We start from the raw sequence: 18,808 nt of genomic DNA, 5'->3' as shown, positions 1-18,808 counted from the left end.
TTTACTACTACAAGTGCAGCTTTAATGGATACTTTTGGAGAATAGTTAGTGCTCCAATAAAGCTGAAATGAACCATGTCTAAAGAGAATTATCACACTGCAGACAGCTGGGAACAAGCTGTCCTGGGAACAAGCATGGGATTTTCAAGTAGATACAGCAGGAAATACTTTCCTAAGGACAAGCTTAAAGCCACACCAGCATGGAATTGTGTTGAGGGCACACCTTAAAACCAGAAAATTCCTAAAGAGCAATTTACCAGGATATACTTACCACCTTCAAGGTTGTAAGTTGGTTATATTGATGAATAGTTGTAGAGCAGTAATACTTTGCATATTTGTCTCTATTCCCATTTTAATGTACAAAAATATATGAATTGGGCTTAAGTGATCAAAATGGTGGCCATCAAGTTTCTCCAACTTTCTCCTCCAGCCTTTAGTGATTTCCTCCCTGGGATATCTCAACCTGGCCCAACCAGACTCCACATTCATTTCTCACATCTGTGACATAACACCTCCTTGGGATACTTCTAATAGATCGGCTTCCTATCTCCAAAGCACCTTACAAGAATTCAATGTGTTGCACACAAGCAGCACATTCCCTCTTACAGTACACAGTGTTCTGATACAGTGGTTGGGGATAAACTTGCAGTGTTGGCACCCCACGTCTAAGATGGCATGGAGGGCAAGTGGCAGCAAACTATGTCTTCTAGACTAAGTGGCTGGAAGGATGGGCACCTCTTTGCGTGTTGTGGCATGAAAACTATGATTCTGAGTGCAGAAGGATTCACTGGGTACACTTACTAAACACTCAGATATCACAACATGGAGCTTAGTGCTTTCAACGCTCTGTCTCATTTTCACTATAAATGCCACTGGCAACCTTTTTTGAAGAAACAACTTCATTTATATTTGTTTCTAACTTTTAGAACTCACCATTGTTCTGTCATTATTTAATCTATCCATTTAATGTACTACGTAAAAATTTGTAGGTAATTTATTGAACACTGGTTAGTTTAAAAACACTTGAATTGTATCTTCCCATAGCCTTCCCATTTTTTTGGGTCTTGTAACCTATGGCCTTTACAAAATTTGCAGTCACCACTGTACTTTTCCCCCCTGAGACTTGTATGAGCAATGGAAGAGGAATTTACCAGAATATATTTTTGCTAGAAATAGAACGTAAAAATTTGGGGTATAATTTTGGCTTTATTGCTTTTCTTCAATTCAGTTAATTTGCTACCAAATGTTTAATGAGTTTGACCAACTATTAACACTGTAAGATAACAAAGAAATAACTGACAAAATGTGTCATATAGGAAATAAGGGTGGAGGAAGACCAATGATGGCTATCCATGCAGCAGGATATGAAGGGAGTAGGAGATCCTCCCACTCCAAATCCTGTGTCATTCCTCCTCACCACCCATCCCATCCCATCAGGGGCTCAGATTCCCCCATTAGATTGCATTTCCCTAATATGGGCAAAGCGCATTTTATCCATTCCAAGAATCATCATAGGTCCCCATTTCTGATGTCTGAATGTGTTTTATAATCAATGTTAATGCATATGTTTAATAGGTAGCATTGCATGGCACTCTACTCCAATGACAAGTTGTAAAGTCAGGGATATTTCTGCAGGTTAATAACATCTTAGCATCAAGGAACTGTGAAATTTGGAATAAGTCTGGAAATTGATTTAACCAGAGAAGGCCAGATGACCTCTGTCCTGCAGAGTTGGCCCCTGAGGCAGGGCTTGGGGTAGGAGCAAAGGCTTTTCTGGGGAGCAGAGACGGGAGCAGTATCGTAACTCACCTAACATAGGACCCAGAGTCTTACCCTGAAAATCTTTAATTCCACACTTTTCCTTGGCACACAGCTGCAGTCTGGCCCTTTGCACATCTGACATGATATAAAGTATCTTCAGATCCGATGAAATGTAGACAAGGGAAAACAAAAGGGGCAGGAACTGATCATCTACAGAATCCTTAAAGGGAAACTAACACTGTTACTGTTGCCACTGCGGCTCTCTTTCCTGAACCTTGGGTTCCCATTGACAAAATCTCACTATTCCTGGGTGGGTTATCAATAAACTTTTCTTAACCATTCGAAATCTGAAACCTTTGTAACAATACCTTATCTCTCACCCCAAGCCACCACTTCTAAAGGAGGACCCGTGAGGAGCTTTTGAAAGGTTTGGGAGCTAAAGAACTCATACATATCTTTTCTTTCTGTTATTCTGGAAATTATCTTCTCTGGAAAGAAAGTTTAGATGTTAGTTTCTGCAACTTCTCATCAAACAAGTACATAATGTGCAATACGCATACACAATGCTACTTTACAGTGAGAGAAAGTAAAGCCACCACCATGTCCATGTAATAAAAAACTTCATTTATGATAGACTGGAAAGATAAGTTTGATGCAATATTTTAAATCCATGGTTCTTTCAAAGTACACATTTTTCTTGGACTTTGGGATCAACTCTTATGAGACTCATTAATAGATAGTTTTAAAGAATTGATTAATGGTGTTGTAAGTCTATGGGTGTCATGAGATTCTTAAATTGAAAATGTTAGATAGTGCTACAAAGTACATGCATAGTTAGGCCTTACTCTCAGTCTAAAATGTCATAAGCATTTTATTTTCACAGAAAGGTAAGGACAGAAAAGCCAAAAGAATGCCCTAAGTCAACCTCCTAGAAATTCTTTCCACATTGTGCCTTCTTCTCAGGAGAGGATTTAGTTGCAAAAAGCTAACAATTCTATAAAACTTGGATGTATCCCAACATGAGAATTTCACATTTTCAAGGGTGATGGTAAAAGACTAACTTTTCCTCTGTCCAAATGATTACTTTCAGATGTCAAACTTCCTATGGTGAAGTAACGGCTGTGCGGGTTACAGAGAGAAACCCGTGACACATAGGGCACTAAATACGCTTTGCAGCTATTTCAACAGAGATCTCTGTAAACACAAAATGGGATACCAAATATCCTTCCTACCTGGCACAGATTCAAGAATGAAGTCTTTGTATGCTGAAATCACAGATACTAGACAAAAGAGTCTCATCACTTGTTTATTCAAATGTTTAAAACATATTTGCCATGTGCCAGGAACAGTCCAAAAACCCTGTATGCATACAAAACAAAACAGGATTCCTGCTTTCTGACACATTCCACAAAAGGATGATATGTGATGAAGAATGTTTAAAATGTGCTGTTCTCCATATCCCTTCTCTTTTTAACAAAGCAAGAAATGGGGTTCCAGTTCTTTTTATTACTGAAGACTTTCCCAAATTTAAATTTTCAGAATGTTTCCAAAAAACCAGAAAGTACAAATTGATGGCACATCAGTGATAATGCATCAAAGATCACTCCTGTAATTTTACCTTTGTCTCAGTCACATGATGATAATCACCTATGTATTCCTGAACAAGATTAACAATTGTATCCGTTAACAATTAACAATTGGGATTAAATTCCATTTTTTGCATAAAACAACTATTAAATTGTGCTGACACAGGAAGAACGAGAAATAAATGTATTATTGTAAAGTTTTTTAAAACATCTCAAATTAAGAAAATAAAATTCAATAGAATGAAATAAATGTCTATGCACAATTGTGTGTTTAGATCTTTTTGCATTTTTCTGAGGAGGGCATCCACAAATACCATTGCATTATGAAAGGAACTTGCTATTCCACATGGGAAATGAAGGAATATTTTAAAGAAACACCTCCTCAGACCACAAGCATCTTCATTGTGCTAACTGTGGCAGCATCCAGTGAAGTGACTTACCAGACCCTATTCCACTGTCACATTCTGTCTATGGCTGAGGAAAAACAAGAGTATCTATTTCCTGCAGGAAATCTTAGTTGTTGTAACAAATGACTAAAGGAAGTTAGTAATGATCTCTATTTCCATGGTACTGCTACTGTAGTTCAGGTGAATAGGCCCAATCATAAAAAGCAAGTGAAGGGAATTTTCAGGTTCACATATTACATAAGTGAAGTATTATATGGCATAACTTGCACTAATCCTAAACTCACAGATGGATACATTTTTACCTATATTATACATATAAATATTATCATATCTACCAATATTGAAAAAAATTTTTCTACCACCTAATGAGTTCTAGTGTGGCTTTCCCAATAAATAATCTCCTCCTGACCTCTTTACAGAGATTAGTTTTTACATTTTATGATTTTCATAGAAATGGCATCACATAGTCCATACCCTGTTCCTTTCATCTATCATTCTGTCTTTGAATTTCATCCAGTTGGGTATTGCTTTTAACGATCACCTGCCTTTTTTTCCTCATTTTCTTCTATCATGTTAGGCTACTATGAACATAATTTTGCTTCTCACCAGAATGTAATATAGTATTTTGGTATCGCTGTTTTACGTAGTTACTTTTTTTTAAAAGCAAGTAATGCTAATTTTCAATCTGAAATACTTTTCTTACTTTTTATATTTAATTAATTCTAAGAAAATTTCTAGCGAAACAATAATTCATCATATGTTAGAGAATCTATTTATTCATTTTGGTGATGGCAGCAACCAAAAGACCAGGAAAGGATTCTAAAGTAGTTTGGGGATCTGTTCTAAGAAAATAACATTAGTTACAAACTGAAAAAAAAATATATAGAGAAGTGAAATCTATGAAATTTGGCAAACAGAATCCAAAAAACAGGAGTCAGATGCTTTGAATTTCACAGGAATATGAGTCCTTTAGGAGTTGATATCTTATTCTCACTGATGTGACCCTAATCTGGAAAAAAAGCAACTGTTCCCAAAATGAGTTTCAGCTAGAACGAGGGAGTGCCACGCTTAAGGAACAGTGTAAGATGTCTAAGGAGGAAACAGGGCGGACAGTCCAGGCAGAAAACAACACACACGTGGGAACAAGGCAGAAAAGAACAAGTCATGTCCACAGTGTTAAACAGACACACTGACTCCTTATAGGGTAGTGGCAAAGGGTGAATGTGAGCAAGGAGGAGTGGGTTTTGTGTGCCAGGGGGTTGAGTTGCAGATCCCACCATTGAGGGTGTTAGCCAGACACTTAATCTTGTAGAATACACACTTCACAACTTTCTTTGCCATGGAAACTTAAAAAACATGAAGTAATTTCTCATGTGGAAGAATTTCAAAGGAAGGCTCTGAAATTTCCATAGTGTAGGGGTGGCCTCCTTGGCTTATCTCCTTACTTTTTATCGGAACACTCTTCCAGACATTGACTGAAGTTTGCATTCTGTTCCTCACGAGCAGGAGTGACTTTAAAATGAAGCACAAACTCCCACTGCCTCAGTCTTCTGACTCAGATATTCTAGAAATTTCACTTTTGGACAAGAATTTGTCTTTTCATTCTGTTTTTCACAGCAGCATGTGCCTTTATTCATCTCAAATTTCATCCAAAGAGAAAGTTGATCAAGAAGAACCAGCCGTCCACTGTGTAGCTGACAGAACAGTGATTTAGAAGGGACTAATTAAATTTAAAGCCAATCAGAACTATATGAGGCTTTGGACTACAGAGCAACTTTTCATCCTAAGTGTGTTTGGAAAAAGAACAGAAGTTGTATAATTCCACATCTTCAATTGCTTATTGTGTCATGGTGCAAAGAGAAAACTTAAAACTCTTTGCAGTAATTACTTTTATGAGCCCTAAGATTCATAGCCTGCTCTGTTGTCTCTCTGAAGTATAAACAACTAATAACACATAATAAATTCTGTAGCCTGGGAGGAGAGAACCCCATAAATGCATCAACATTTAGGAGCAATCCAGTGTAACACTTACTCAGATGGTACTTTAAGCAAAGTACCACCTCAGGTACATGCTGAGTATTAGAATCATGATCCAAAGCAACCTTGGGTGTCTTGCATGTCTACATTTGTGTTTGCATGTCTATGCATTGCATATGCATGTGTTGATATATTAGTGTGCGCTAATGTGTGTTGTATATATTTATGTGTGTTTTATTATCTCTATTCCTTGAAAGTAGTCCCCGAAATGATTATTATATCCCATATTTCACATCAAAGGATCATGCTTCTGACATGAAGTGGCATATGCATATTGAGCTGATTTTTCAAAACAATGCATGAGAGGTTTTTATAGATCCATCCTTTCCCTTGGTCTTCATTCACCTGTGACTATCGCAAATGTAAAAAAGGTTTAATGAAATGATGTGTGATAAGAATGTTAGGAAGCTGGTGTGTGCAAACTTTAGCTCTATTTCCCACAATTTCTTTCACCAGGAATATTACTTCTGCTATCCCAGGCAGAGCCTTTACTGCCCCCCAGACCTCATTAACTGCTACCGTATTATCGCCCTGGCACATTTTGACAGTGCTGGTCTGTCTTGTATCACAGGAAAGAAGGAGAAGAGGTTGAAGTATGTGCAGAGAGCCAGCACCACATGATGGAATTTGTTTTGATAAGTATCAGGTTTCTGGTGTTTCTTTAGATGAGGTGAGGGTATGAAACACTGGGGAAAACTGCAGAGCATCTGGGTTCTCCCATAAAACCTAGATATAATTAAATGAGGAAATTACAAAAAAAAATGAAAATGACTAATACATATACGAGACTGTATTCTACCTCACGTGTAACTGAGTAGTACAAGTTAAAACAATATTCAGAAATAATTATTACTCTATCAGATTGGCAAAATTCAAAAGGATGCTAAGTGTCAAGATTAAGCAGAGTCTAAATTGGTATGACTTTCATGATGAGTAATTTAGGTACACAAATAAATGCTTACAAAATGCATATTTCATGTGGCTTTGAAATTCTACTTCCTATAATGAATATCAAAGAATTAATCTAACAAATGAATAAATATATATGTGCAAGTCAGTTGCTGTGATAATTTACAATTTTGAAAATGGAAAGCTTTTGTTGAGTTTTACGGTAACTGATTAAACTACATAGACACATCATTCTTATTCATTATGCTATCGTGGTAGACATATGTGGTTATATATTTTTCCGAATCCATGGAATATACATCACCAAAAGTGAATTAATTTGTTTGTTTTATGGAACCTCCTAGATTCATTAGGAACTGTTAGCCCTTCCTCTTTGCCTGACAGGAAAGAAGATTACTTTGATTCTCTAATTTGCATCACATTCTCAAATAAATTTAAGTAAATACATTTATAAGGAAGAAGTGAAATGTCTTCCTGAACAGCGATTTGCGGAAGATGGAGGGATGTTGCTCTTTCAGGAAGGATTGCCCCTCTTCCTCCCTTTGGCGTTTACGCTTCATCAGATGGGAACAAGGGGGCATTGTTCCCTGACCCTTGTAGGATCTGGAGCCACTTTCTGGTTCAGCTTTCTCCAAAGATAAAAATTAATAACTCCTGCTCAAAGTTATACAATTCTTTTTCAAAAGTCACTTTCTCAGGAATATCCAGACATGGTTATTTCAGCTGTGTCTTATGTGGTTTAAGAAAAAAAAAAAGTACTCGCAATGAGCTGTGGGGGCGGGGAGAAAAAAATCAATAACAGAGCATAAATCTCAGTTTACCATAGGGTTGTGTACATCTGGATACACTGATCCATAGTTGAAAATATCACAAAGTTGAGATGTACTTAATATCTGTAACCTCACAGGCATCAGACCGCTGCAACACCAAGCACTGCAGTGCTGCATGCGTCCCCCTTATGACCATGCTGGGTCACTGATTGCCTAGAACCCACGAGAGAGCATATTCCATACATCACTTAAGAAAACATCAAACTCAAAACGCCAAGTGTAGCTTCTACAAGTGTATATCACTTTCGCACCAACACAAAGTAAAACAATTGTGATGCCATCTAATCATTCTTAGTTGAAGAGTGAATTCCATCCTAGTCTGTACATAATTTTTAAAAAAATTTTTCTGAGAGACAGAAGACAGGTAGGGAAGATTTCTACCCATAGGTTCACTCAAGAAAAAAAAAAAAGTCCACCAACACTGGAATGATGCCAGAGCTGAAGCTTGGAGCTAGAAACTCGATCTAGATTTCCCACTTGAGTTCCAGGAACCGAAGTATCTGAACTATGACAGCTACCTTCGAGGGTCTATGCTAGTAGAAAACTGGACTCAGGAGCCTAAGCCAGGAACTGAACCCAGATACTTCAGTATAGGATATAGGTGTGTTATCCAATAGGTTAAATACTTGTTCCCTACATGGGATTTTTGCCTCCTCCCAGAATGTTCTCTTCAGGAAGCAAGTAGGCCTAGTGTATTAGACTAGTAGGATAAATTACTGATCAGCTTCAGCTGTGAGTTTTATTCACAAATGTCGCAGAGGCCCTGTGTCCAAGTTATCTCCAACCTCACTCACTCCTTCCACATGATCCAAAGCATTATTTGCATTGTAGTAGCAAGAACTCTAATAATTACAAATAATGGATATTTTACAATTGAATATAGTCTTATTTCTACCTTGAGATTTGACTTACTTTAATTATGGGACATATAATATGCTCCCAGATTAAGTCCAAAACCTCAAAAAGATAACTTATATAAACTCAGATTTTCCATAAGGACAAAATATAGAAGAGAAATAAGGTAAAAACATGTTAGGGCAAAATAACCCTAGACACTGTGAAACCTTTCCCAATGGTTTTGTAATGGTAGACTTTCATGATCCTTCTATTTCAAAGACTGTTCTTTCAAATCTTACAAATGACTCAACATCACCATTCCATAGGAGGGCTATGAAAATTTCTAGAAGTTTGATGAAAAAAAAAAATCAGTTTAGAAAAAAGAGAGAATTCAGCTAAAGGAGATAATCATACAGGTTAGCTTCCAGGTTACCTATGCCCCCAAAGAAAAGAGAATGAAAACTGGGTTGAATAATTAATTTTTACTCTAAAAGTAAAAAAAGGTTTAAATTTTCCCAAGCGGCACTCAGTGTGTAACCTAAAGCCTGTGAGTTTGCAAGCAGACCATGTGTCCTTTCCTGTCTTTAGCAGTGTGACCTTCAGAGAGAAACCTAGGCCTTCTGGGTCTCTGGTTCACTCTTTGCAAAGAAGAAAAACTATTTTCTACTCCACATGGTTCCTATGAAGAGTAAGCAAGAATTAAGTCATGTATTAGCAACCTATCAAAAATTATGTGACAAACACCTGAGGTCACATCTCACAGATCTTTACATGGCTGGGTGGTCTCACAAAGGCTTGCTTTTGTGGTGATTTTCATTTTATGGGTCAGATGGAGTGGGAGAATTTGAGATGGCTTTATGCACTCTTGCCTGAGCCCCTGATGGGACTGCTTGTAAAGTTGGGCTACCCTTGTGCCACCAAGTCTCATTATTCTAAAAATGTACCCACCTTTCCTTATTATACATACAAGTTCCAAGAAAGTGAAAGCAAAAACTTGAAAATATCTTGAGGTTTGGGTTCTACATCCCCAAAAACATCATGTGAATTACATTATGTTGACCAAAGCAAGTTATAATGTCGGTCTCAAGTCAAGGTGGGAGATAGAATATTTTAATTCTCAGTGGAAAGTATTGCGCTATGAATGTTGTAGTTTTCCACAGTTCAGATGCTGAAATATGAACCCCAAGGTGATTATATCAGGAGGTAAAGACATGGAGAAGTTATTCGATCATGAGGTTCCCACCCTCATAACTGGCATTCAATTAGTGTCTTCTAAAATGGACATCGGGGAATCAGTTTGTGCCCCTTCCTCCAAGTGAGCATACCATGTATGAACAGGAAGCAAGGCCCTAATTGAAAACTGAATCTATTGATGCCCTGATCTGGAACTTACTGGCCTACAAAATTTTCAGAAATAAATTTTTGTTATTTAGAAATGACCCAGCTTATGGAATATTGTTGTAGCTGTCCTACTTGAACAGGACGAATGCCAGCATTGTATTACAAAGAGGTGCGAGCATGACTAACTGTTAGCCAGTGAGGTTATTATGATGATTTCTTTCCTGCCTGGCAGTCTAGGAGTCTTGCTTTAAAAGCAAGTTTAGCAGAATCTTTCATGATCATGTTGGTTGGAAACTCTCACAGATTGTTATTGTCATGGCACCCAATGAATTCCATCTTTCCATATCCATACCTTTCTGCATTTTCCTTTCAAGTTGGCACTTGTCATGGCCCTTCTTCTGGCCAATAGAACATTAACAAATAGAACAAAATTGAAGCTTGATAAGGACTTGTATACTGGGGACCATGGTGGCTTGGAGCATCACCTTATAATTACTGTGTCATAAAAAGCAAAATATGGGTGAGAGATTACCAGAGAAAAGGAGGTGAGATTCTTTTTAAAATTCTTTTTAAAAACATCTCACTTAGATACTTAAAACAAAAAAAAAAATCTTATTAGGATGAATTCATGTTATTGGCTTAAATGTGTAGATTTTGTTGAAAAAGCCAGCAGCTAAAACACAAATTGCTTTTGTGATTTAAAAGTATAAATCCAGGTTCATAATTGGCAATTAAAGATTTTTTGTGATCTCAGCTTATAATTAATTTTTATATTTTCTTCTTCTAACATGGCATAGAACATGTTTTATTTCAGTGATAAAGAAAATCTTTATACAAGACAACAAGTAGCTGTAAATGTCCAGGTCATTTCATATGCACTTTGGAGTCTCCAATAACCGAATGCTCAAGAGATGCATAATTTATTTCCATTCAGAAAAATATGGACCAATCTGCCTTGATTACTGCTTCCACTGTTTCTTATACATATATGTAAGTGTATTACATATAACTGTTTAAAAACAACTACCTTTAAAGAGTTTAAAATACATGTCTAAATATTCACATTGAATGTTTGTGGAGCCCTTAGATAGACTTGAGAATACTGATATTCTTTTTATTTTCATTTTGGAAACTGCTATGCCACTTAGAAACTCCCTTGCTTTGTTGTTTTGCTAAAAACCATGGGAAGCCGATTGGCACTTTGAAAGAATGATTTCCTCCAGGTTTCTGGTGTCAATACATCCTCAAAATCATTTACTAGACTCTTTAATAAAGAATGCTCCTGCTAGTGTCTTCTTGTTTGAAAAGAACATAAATAACAAAAACTCTAGCCGAAGAAATATCACTGTTGAAATTGGATGTGTTTTCTCAGCTGATCTGTACGAAACTGGCAATGTACTTGAGACTTCAGCAGGGGGTCTGGACTCCATCAGGTCACCTGGCAAAAAACAAGCTCTCTTGAAAGCTTAGGTTTACCTTCACAACTGTGTTTGCCAGGGCTGCTGGCTTAGCAACAGGAAGCTGTGTGCTCTTTATCCAATTTTAATGAACTCCTTTCTTCCAAAACGGAAAGCTGACAACAGAAATGTCTTCAAGGAAGCAGGTATTAGAGTGTGACTAACTTTGGAATAAATAAAAAAGTTCTCCTAACAAAGGGGAGTAATCAATGCATCAGTGCCACACTGCCGGCACTATAGTCACAACCTGGTAGGAAGAACTGGGTCATCTCCCACTGCAAGGGCTCATCAATAGTGAAGCAAGCCAAAAACCATGGAAGAGAGATGCATTTAGAATAGGGAAAGTTGTAATTTTTAAAACAATTCTCCCTGGATAAGGGACTTAAGGGAAGATAGAATTAAAAATGTCAGGGATTCATTCACTAATTTACTCATGTGTTCATTGATTTTAAAAATACTTTTAACTTTTACCCATGTGCAGCCCATGGTTCACGCGAATTCAGCAGTGTGTGATGTAGACATGATGCCCTCTCCAATAGACACACAAACAAAAGGACAGAGTGGAAAACCAAGAGGAAGACACTAAGAAGTGAATCTTTGGAACTCTGATATCAGCTATGAATGACATCCACACTCCACTGAGAACACATTTCTAACTCTTATTTAATTTTTATTCATACCTAAAGTGAGTTCAAATATGATGAAATCGTGACATGAGGTCATGATGCAACTGAGTTATAGCTCTTTGGCCTCCAGTTGAGGTAGCCCCAGAGGGATTCATTGATTCAAATGGAGTCTACAGGCTAAGAAGGCTGAGGAGACAATCTTTTCCTCAATATAGACACCTTTGACCAGTGTCATAGGGCTGATATGTGAATCAGAATGCTGACTTATTGATGCCAAATTACTTATTCTAAGAAAACATCTGTTCTTGCAATGGGGAAACCAACCTGCAACCACAGAGGAACTTTTAGGTGGCATTTTCTCCTTAGGCAGCAAAAGCCTGATTTTCTTAACCTAACACCAGTCTTACCTATGAGGTTATACAGGAACTTTTGTTTTTGGTTGTATCCATGCTTATGCTATCAGCCAGGACTGGCCTTAGGAGAAAATGATGAAGGGTGTTAGGGATGGCTTGTAGTTTTCAGCCTTATATTGTGCTGCTGAATGGAGAGTGACACCATTCACATAGAAAAGTGGAAGAGCAATACGTGGCAAGAGAAACAGTGGCCATACATCAGACTCATAGTGGATTGAGTTCAAGTTCCAGAAGGCGCAGAAATACCAGACACTCCTAAAGTTCCTAAAACTGTGAGACTCAAGTACGGTCAGAATCTTCTGCAAAAAAAAGTTGATCATCAAGTCAGCTGCCCCATGAAGAATGCTTCTGGCCTCTAGTTTGCTGTGGATTTGTTTGCACAACAAGGCATTCTCTAAGGAAAATGGTGTGCCAGCTCCACAAAGCCGCAGGAAACTGTGTGAGGAGAAGGATGGCAAAGCAAGAAGCCACTGGCCGAAAGAGAATGTTCACATGTTAGTCTAGTAGATTGACCTAATTGTGTACTCCCAAAAGCTCTAGGACTCTGAAAGTACAAATACCCCTAACTCTGACTCACAAAGAGCCCAAAGGCCAACCTGGGCTATTAAGATGTCTGAATTTAAATGCTTCTAGAGGAAATGCAGTGTTACGGTAAGTACGTAAATCCATCCATGCTTTGGTAGGTTGGCAAAATATTGCCTGGTGAAATCCCATGTACAGAATTTTAATTTATGGAAAAATAATTATTGGAGTTAGCATACCAAGGTTTTAATGAAATGTAAATTATTTAAGGTATTGATCTTAAACTAGAAGCCTTAGATTATTTGACGTGGATATTTTTAAGAATTTGAATTTCCCCTGCTAACTTCCTGTTCTTCAGGATGGTTCTAGCTATCCGTGGTTTTTTGTGTTTCCAGATGAATCTTTGAATCATTGTTTCCAGTTCCATGAAGAATGTTTTGGGCAATTTGATTTGGATTGCGTTGAATGTATATATTGCTTTTGACAGTATAGACATTTTAATGATATTGATTTTATCTATCCCGGAGCATGGGATGTTACTCCATCTTTTGAGGTCTTGTTCAATTTCTTTTTTAAGTAGTTTGTAGTTTTCTTCAAATAGGTCTCCTACATTTTTGGTTAGATTTATTCCCAGATATTTCATACTTTTCTCTGTTATTTTGAATGGTATCTTGCTGGTTAAGTCTTTTTCCATCTTGGGGCTGTTCGCATACACTATGGCTGTTGATTTTTGTTCATTAATTTTGTACCCTGCCACTCTACCAAACTCTCGTACAAGTTCTAGCAGTCTCTGTATTGAGTCTCTTGGCTCTTCTACATAAACAATCATGTGATCTGCGTATAGTGAGAGTTTCACTTCTTCGCTTCCCCTTTGGATTCCTCTGATTTCTTTTTCTTGTCTTATGGCCTCAGCGAGTACCTCTAGGACTATGTTGAATAGTAGTGGAGAAAGTGGACATCCCTGTCTTGTTCCAGATCTCAGTGGGAAGGGTTCCAGTTTTTCTCCATTCAGTATGATGCTGGCATTGGGTTTTTCATATATGGCTTTAATTATGTTGTGGATTTTTCCATCTATGCCTACCTTGGTTAGGGTTTTTAGCAGGAAGTGGTGTTGGATTTTGTCGAAAGCTTTTTCTGCATCTATTGATACTATCATGTGATTCTTGTTTTTCAGTTTTTGGATGTGGTGTATCACATTTATGGATTTCCGAATGTTGAACCATCCCTGCATTCCAGGGATGAATCCTATTTGATCTGGATGAATGATCTGTCTGATGTGTTTTTGAATTCTGTTGGCTAGGATTTTGTTGAGAATCTTAGCATCAATGTTCATCAAAGAGATAGGTCTGTAGTTTTCCTTCTCTGTTAGTTCTCTGTCTGGTTTTGGGATTAAGGTAATGTTGGCTTCATAGAATGAGTTTGGAAGGGTTGCTTCCTTTTCTATTGTTTTGAAGAGTTTGTAGAGGATTGGGGTCAGTTCTGTTCGGAATGTTTTGTAGAATTCTGTAGTGAAGCCGTCTGGGCCTGGGCTTTTCTTTGTTGGGAGGTCTTTAATCACTGATTCACTCTCTACTTCAGTGATGGGTTTGTTCAGGTCGTTTGTTGCCTCTGGGCTAAGTTTTGGCAGGTGTTAGAAGTCTAAGAACTTTTCCATTTCTTGGTGATCTTCTGATTGTTGGAGTACAGTGCTTTGTAGTAATTTCTAATTATGGCCTTAATGGATGCGGTGTCTGTTAGGGCGGTGGTTATCAAAACAGCGTGGTACTGGCACAAAGATAGAGAGGAAGATCAATGGAGCAGAATAGAAACACCAGAAGGAAACCCACACAGATACAGCCAAATAATCTTTGACAAAAAGACAAATGACAATCCAGGCAAATGGGAAGGTCTGTTCAATAAATGCTGTTGGGACAACTGGTTAATAGCCTGCAGAAACAAAAAAATAGATCCACATCTCTCACCATACACTAAGATCAGATCTAAATGGATAACAGATCTAAACCTACATCCAGAAACCTTCAAACTTTTGGAAGAAAATGTTGGAAACACACTGCAACACTTAGGGGTAGGCCCTCACTTCCTAAAAAAGGACACCAAATGCAGTAGAAATCAAGACCAAAATAAACAATTGGGACCTCATCAAACTAAGAAGCTTCTGTACAGCTAGAGAAACAATCAACAAAGTAAAAAGGCAACCCACAGAATGGGAGAAGATCTTCGCACACGACATAGGTGATAGAGGGCTGATCTCCAGAATATACAAAGAGCTACAGAGAAACCAAAATGTCAAAACAAACAAGCCACTCAAGAAATGGGCACGGGAAATGGGCAAACACTTCACAAAGGAACAAACCCAAATGGCAAATAAACATATGAAAAAATGCTCAAGTTCCCTGGCAATAAGGGAAATCCAAATTAAAGCATCAATGAGGTACCACCTAACGCCAGTAAGACTGGCCCACATGAATAAAAGCACCAACAACACTTGTTGGCGAGGTTGCGGGGAAAAGGGAACCCTACTCCACTGCTGGTGGGGCTGCAGGCTGGTACAGCCTCTATGGAAATCAGTATGGAGAATATTCAAACAACTCAAATTCAACATACCGTATGATCCAGCAATAGCACTCCTAGGAATATATCCAGAACACTTGTTTTATGAGAAACCAACATGCACTCCTATGCTCATAGCAGCACAATCAGTAATTGCAAAAACATGGAAGCAGCCAAAATGCCCATCAACAGAGGATTGGATAAGAAAGCTATGGTTCATCTACTCCATGGAATACTACTCAGCTATTAAAAAAAACAAAATGCAGTTCTTTGTGGCCAAATGGGCCAAACTGGAAACCATAATGCTAAGGGAAATGAGCCAATCCCAAAAGGTTAAATACCACATGTTTGCCTTAATTTAAGATGATATGATGTTATGTATAACATGTTATGTTTTGAATGTTATATGTTGTGTATAAACTAAAATTGAAGTATAGGTGAGGTGGTCACAGAAGGTGGCTGGGAACTCGCATTTACTTTTAACATATTGGTTACTCATTACTATGTCAATTAATTCCATAATGATGTAAATTTTTGCTGATGGTATGTTGGAGCTTTCAATTGACTGGGATGATACTCTGCTGGCCCTGTCTTCAGACCAGAGAGGGTATACCTAAGAAGCCGTTGAACTTGACTGGACAATAAGATGCTGGAGTCTATGTTTGATATACGCTTGCAATGGGGGAATCTCAACTGAACTTGAGCTGTGGTTATGCAACAAAGTGGAGGAATCCACCATGGTGGGAGGTATGGGGAGGGGTGGGGAGAACCCAAGTATCTATGTAACTGTGTCACATAATACAATGTAATTAATGAAGTTAAATAATAAATAATTTAAAAAAAAGAATTTGAATTGTTTGCCAACACTTAAGGATGTGTAAACTCCAAGTGAATATCAACATTTTTGGTTTTTCTTTCAAATGGGAAGCTCTGGAAAAGCTGGAACGAGAATCACACATGTAAATGATCAGATGAAGTCAGTGGGTGTTTGCCACTCCTTGATGTACACTCAGACTGAGTTTGTATGCCTCTGCCAGGTTTTTTGAAATTATTATGTTTATCACTTTTCTTACGAGTAAAAAGAAACTGAATATTTCTTGTACTTAATATTTCTGCCAAAGTGGAGGTTAAAGCTAGATCAAGGTAGACAGGTACTTTTAGGAAACCATACTGCATAAAAATTTCTTTATAAAAGTTGAGATTATTTCTGTGACTTCCTTTCCAAGTGTCTGAATGGAAAGGTCACTGTGTACCTTCCACCATTTTCATCATCAACCTGACCCCTGTAGCCGTTGGAGTTGACGTGACTTGGCTTCCCCAAAGCAGAGTCTGTAGTAAGAATTCAGTTTATGGGCCCGGCGGCATGGCCTAGCAGCTAAAGTCCTCGCCTTGAACACGCCGGGATCCCATATGGGCACCAGTTCTAATCCTGGCAGCTCCACTTCCCCATCCAGCTCCCTGCTTGTGGCCTGGGAAAGCAGTTGAGGATGGCCCAAAAGCTTTGGGATCCTGCACCCACGTGGGAGACCTGGAAGAGGTTCCTGGTTCCCGGCTTTAGATTGGCACAGCACCGGCCATTGCAGTCACGTGGGGAGTGAATCATCGGACGGAAGATCTTCCTCTCTGTCTCTCCTACTCTCTATATATCTGACTTTGTAATAAAATAAATAAATCTTTTTAAAAAAAAGAATTCGGTTTACTAGAGAGAGAACACCAAGAACATGTGGGGTGGGGAGAATGACAGATAAAAGTGAGGGAAGACTGATAAAAACATGTCTTCTGGAGGGTCACTCCTGTAGGTATTGGGATGCTTGAAAGGCAACCCAAATGTTTTCAGAACTGGATTACAGGAAATGAGAGAATGATTTGCCCAATAGTTTCTAGAGAACATCTGTTGATGACTGCCAAGAATTATGAATGACCCTGCTCCATCACACTTACAGAAGACCTGAAGCACAATGTAGGAAGCTGCCATGTGTACACCTGAGGGGGATGCTGCAAGATAAAGTGCATCTTAGAACTATCCAATGGCTGAGTCAGGGCTTGGCTTAGGATAGCTAACCAAAGCATCTAAAGAATTTTAAGTCTAAAAAACACGAATGATCCTAACTCTTGGGACTCCTTTGGTGGGAAAAATTTAGAATCCCCCACTGAATATGCAACTGAGAGATGGTGGGAGACAAAGGCCCTAAATGGATAAACACTGGGTCCAACTTTCTGAATACCAGCTCCATTGAATACCATCTCCATTAAATACCAGCTTTCTGACTGGGTGACTAGACAGATTATTTAGCCTTTTGGACTTTCATTGTTTTTATCTCTATATCAATGATAATTACAACATCTATCACATAGACTCATTTTTAATTTACTTATTTTTTTGAAATAATCTTACTTAGTTGATTAGGGTACAAAGGGTCAAAGGTTACAAGAAAGTGGGTAATACCATTATTTCCACACTAATATTGTTTTTTCCCTTATATCTGGGGTCAGGGGAGAAACAAAGAGAAAAGCCTCACCCAGCCTCCCACCCATCCCAGGTTCCCAATGTGAGGCACACTCCGAGGGTCCTACTCAAGCAGTTTTGACAGTTCAACAGGTCTGAATTGCTGCCAATCTCGCCACTCCAATTGTATTGAAACCTACTCAGAACCTACTGGATTACAGGAAATGAGAGAATGATTTGCCTGACATAGTCTCTCCTTGGTTGGGGTTCTGAGATCAGCAGTTCAGTTAGAGGGATCTCCAAAGAAACTTTCTCTGAGGTTATCCCAGACCTGATTCTTGTGTGAGTTTGCCAGTATAGGGTATGGTACAGTCCGTCACCCCAATCAGCTTATGCGCATGCAGGTCATTGCAATTGCTTGGTCAGTTCTATTTCCAGCCTTGTCTTCCATGTGAACCAATGGGTGTTATAGTCCAGCCCGATCCTGTGCACTTCATACTATACTCTGTCCTCACGCAAACCAGTGGGAGCTGCAGCCTAGTTGGGGCAACTACCCATAACCCCCATGAGGCCTGCCCTCTGTCCTGGTTCCCATGCCTGCCAGTATGTACTGCAGGCTTGTTCAGTCTATCTCACATCCCATTTAGCTCTCATAGTTGTCAATGGGCATTGAAGCCTAGTTCGACTCAACCATCCCTACTATCCAGCCCACACACATACTGGCAGGTGCCTTTCTGTCTAGCCATGCCTGCCCTTGTCCTGATTCTCGTGCTCTCCAGTGGGAGTGGTTACCCATGAGGGAGGTGCCCACTATCTCCCTACTAGGCCACTCCAATTTCCGGATTATGCACTCTCCAGGTGGTTCTGGAGTTGAATTTGACAGACTAAGCCCCCAGTGCCAGAATCTGCCATCTGATGATGTGGCAAAGCCCAACAGACCCTCACCCACTCTAAATTTTGCTTGTACCAGTTGGAACAGTCAACCCAATCTGACCATTCCCCAGTCTAGCTCAACTGAGGCCCACAGACCAGGCCCTGCCTGATCTGGTCTGCCCTCATCCCAACTCACACTCTCCAGTGGGAGTAG

The sequence above is a fragment of the Ochotona princeps genome, chromosome 5, assembly GCF_030435755.1.
Source record: "Ochotona princeps isolate mOchPri1 chromosome 5, mOchPri1.hap1, whole genome shotgun sequence".
Lineage (NCBI taxonomy): Eukaryota > Metazoa > Chordata > Mammalia > Lagomorpha > Ochotonidae > Ochotona > Ochotona princeps.
The sequence above is the reverse complement of the archived record's forward strand: the minus strand, read 5'-3'. Positions refer to the sequence as shown.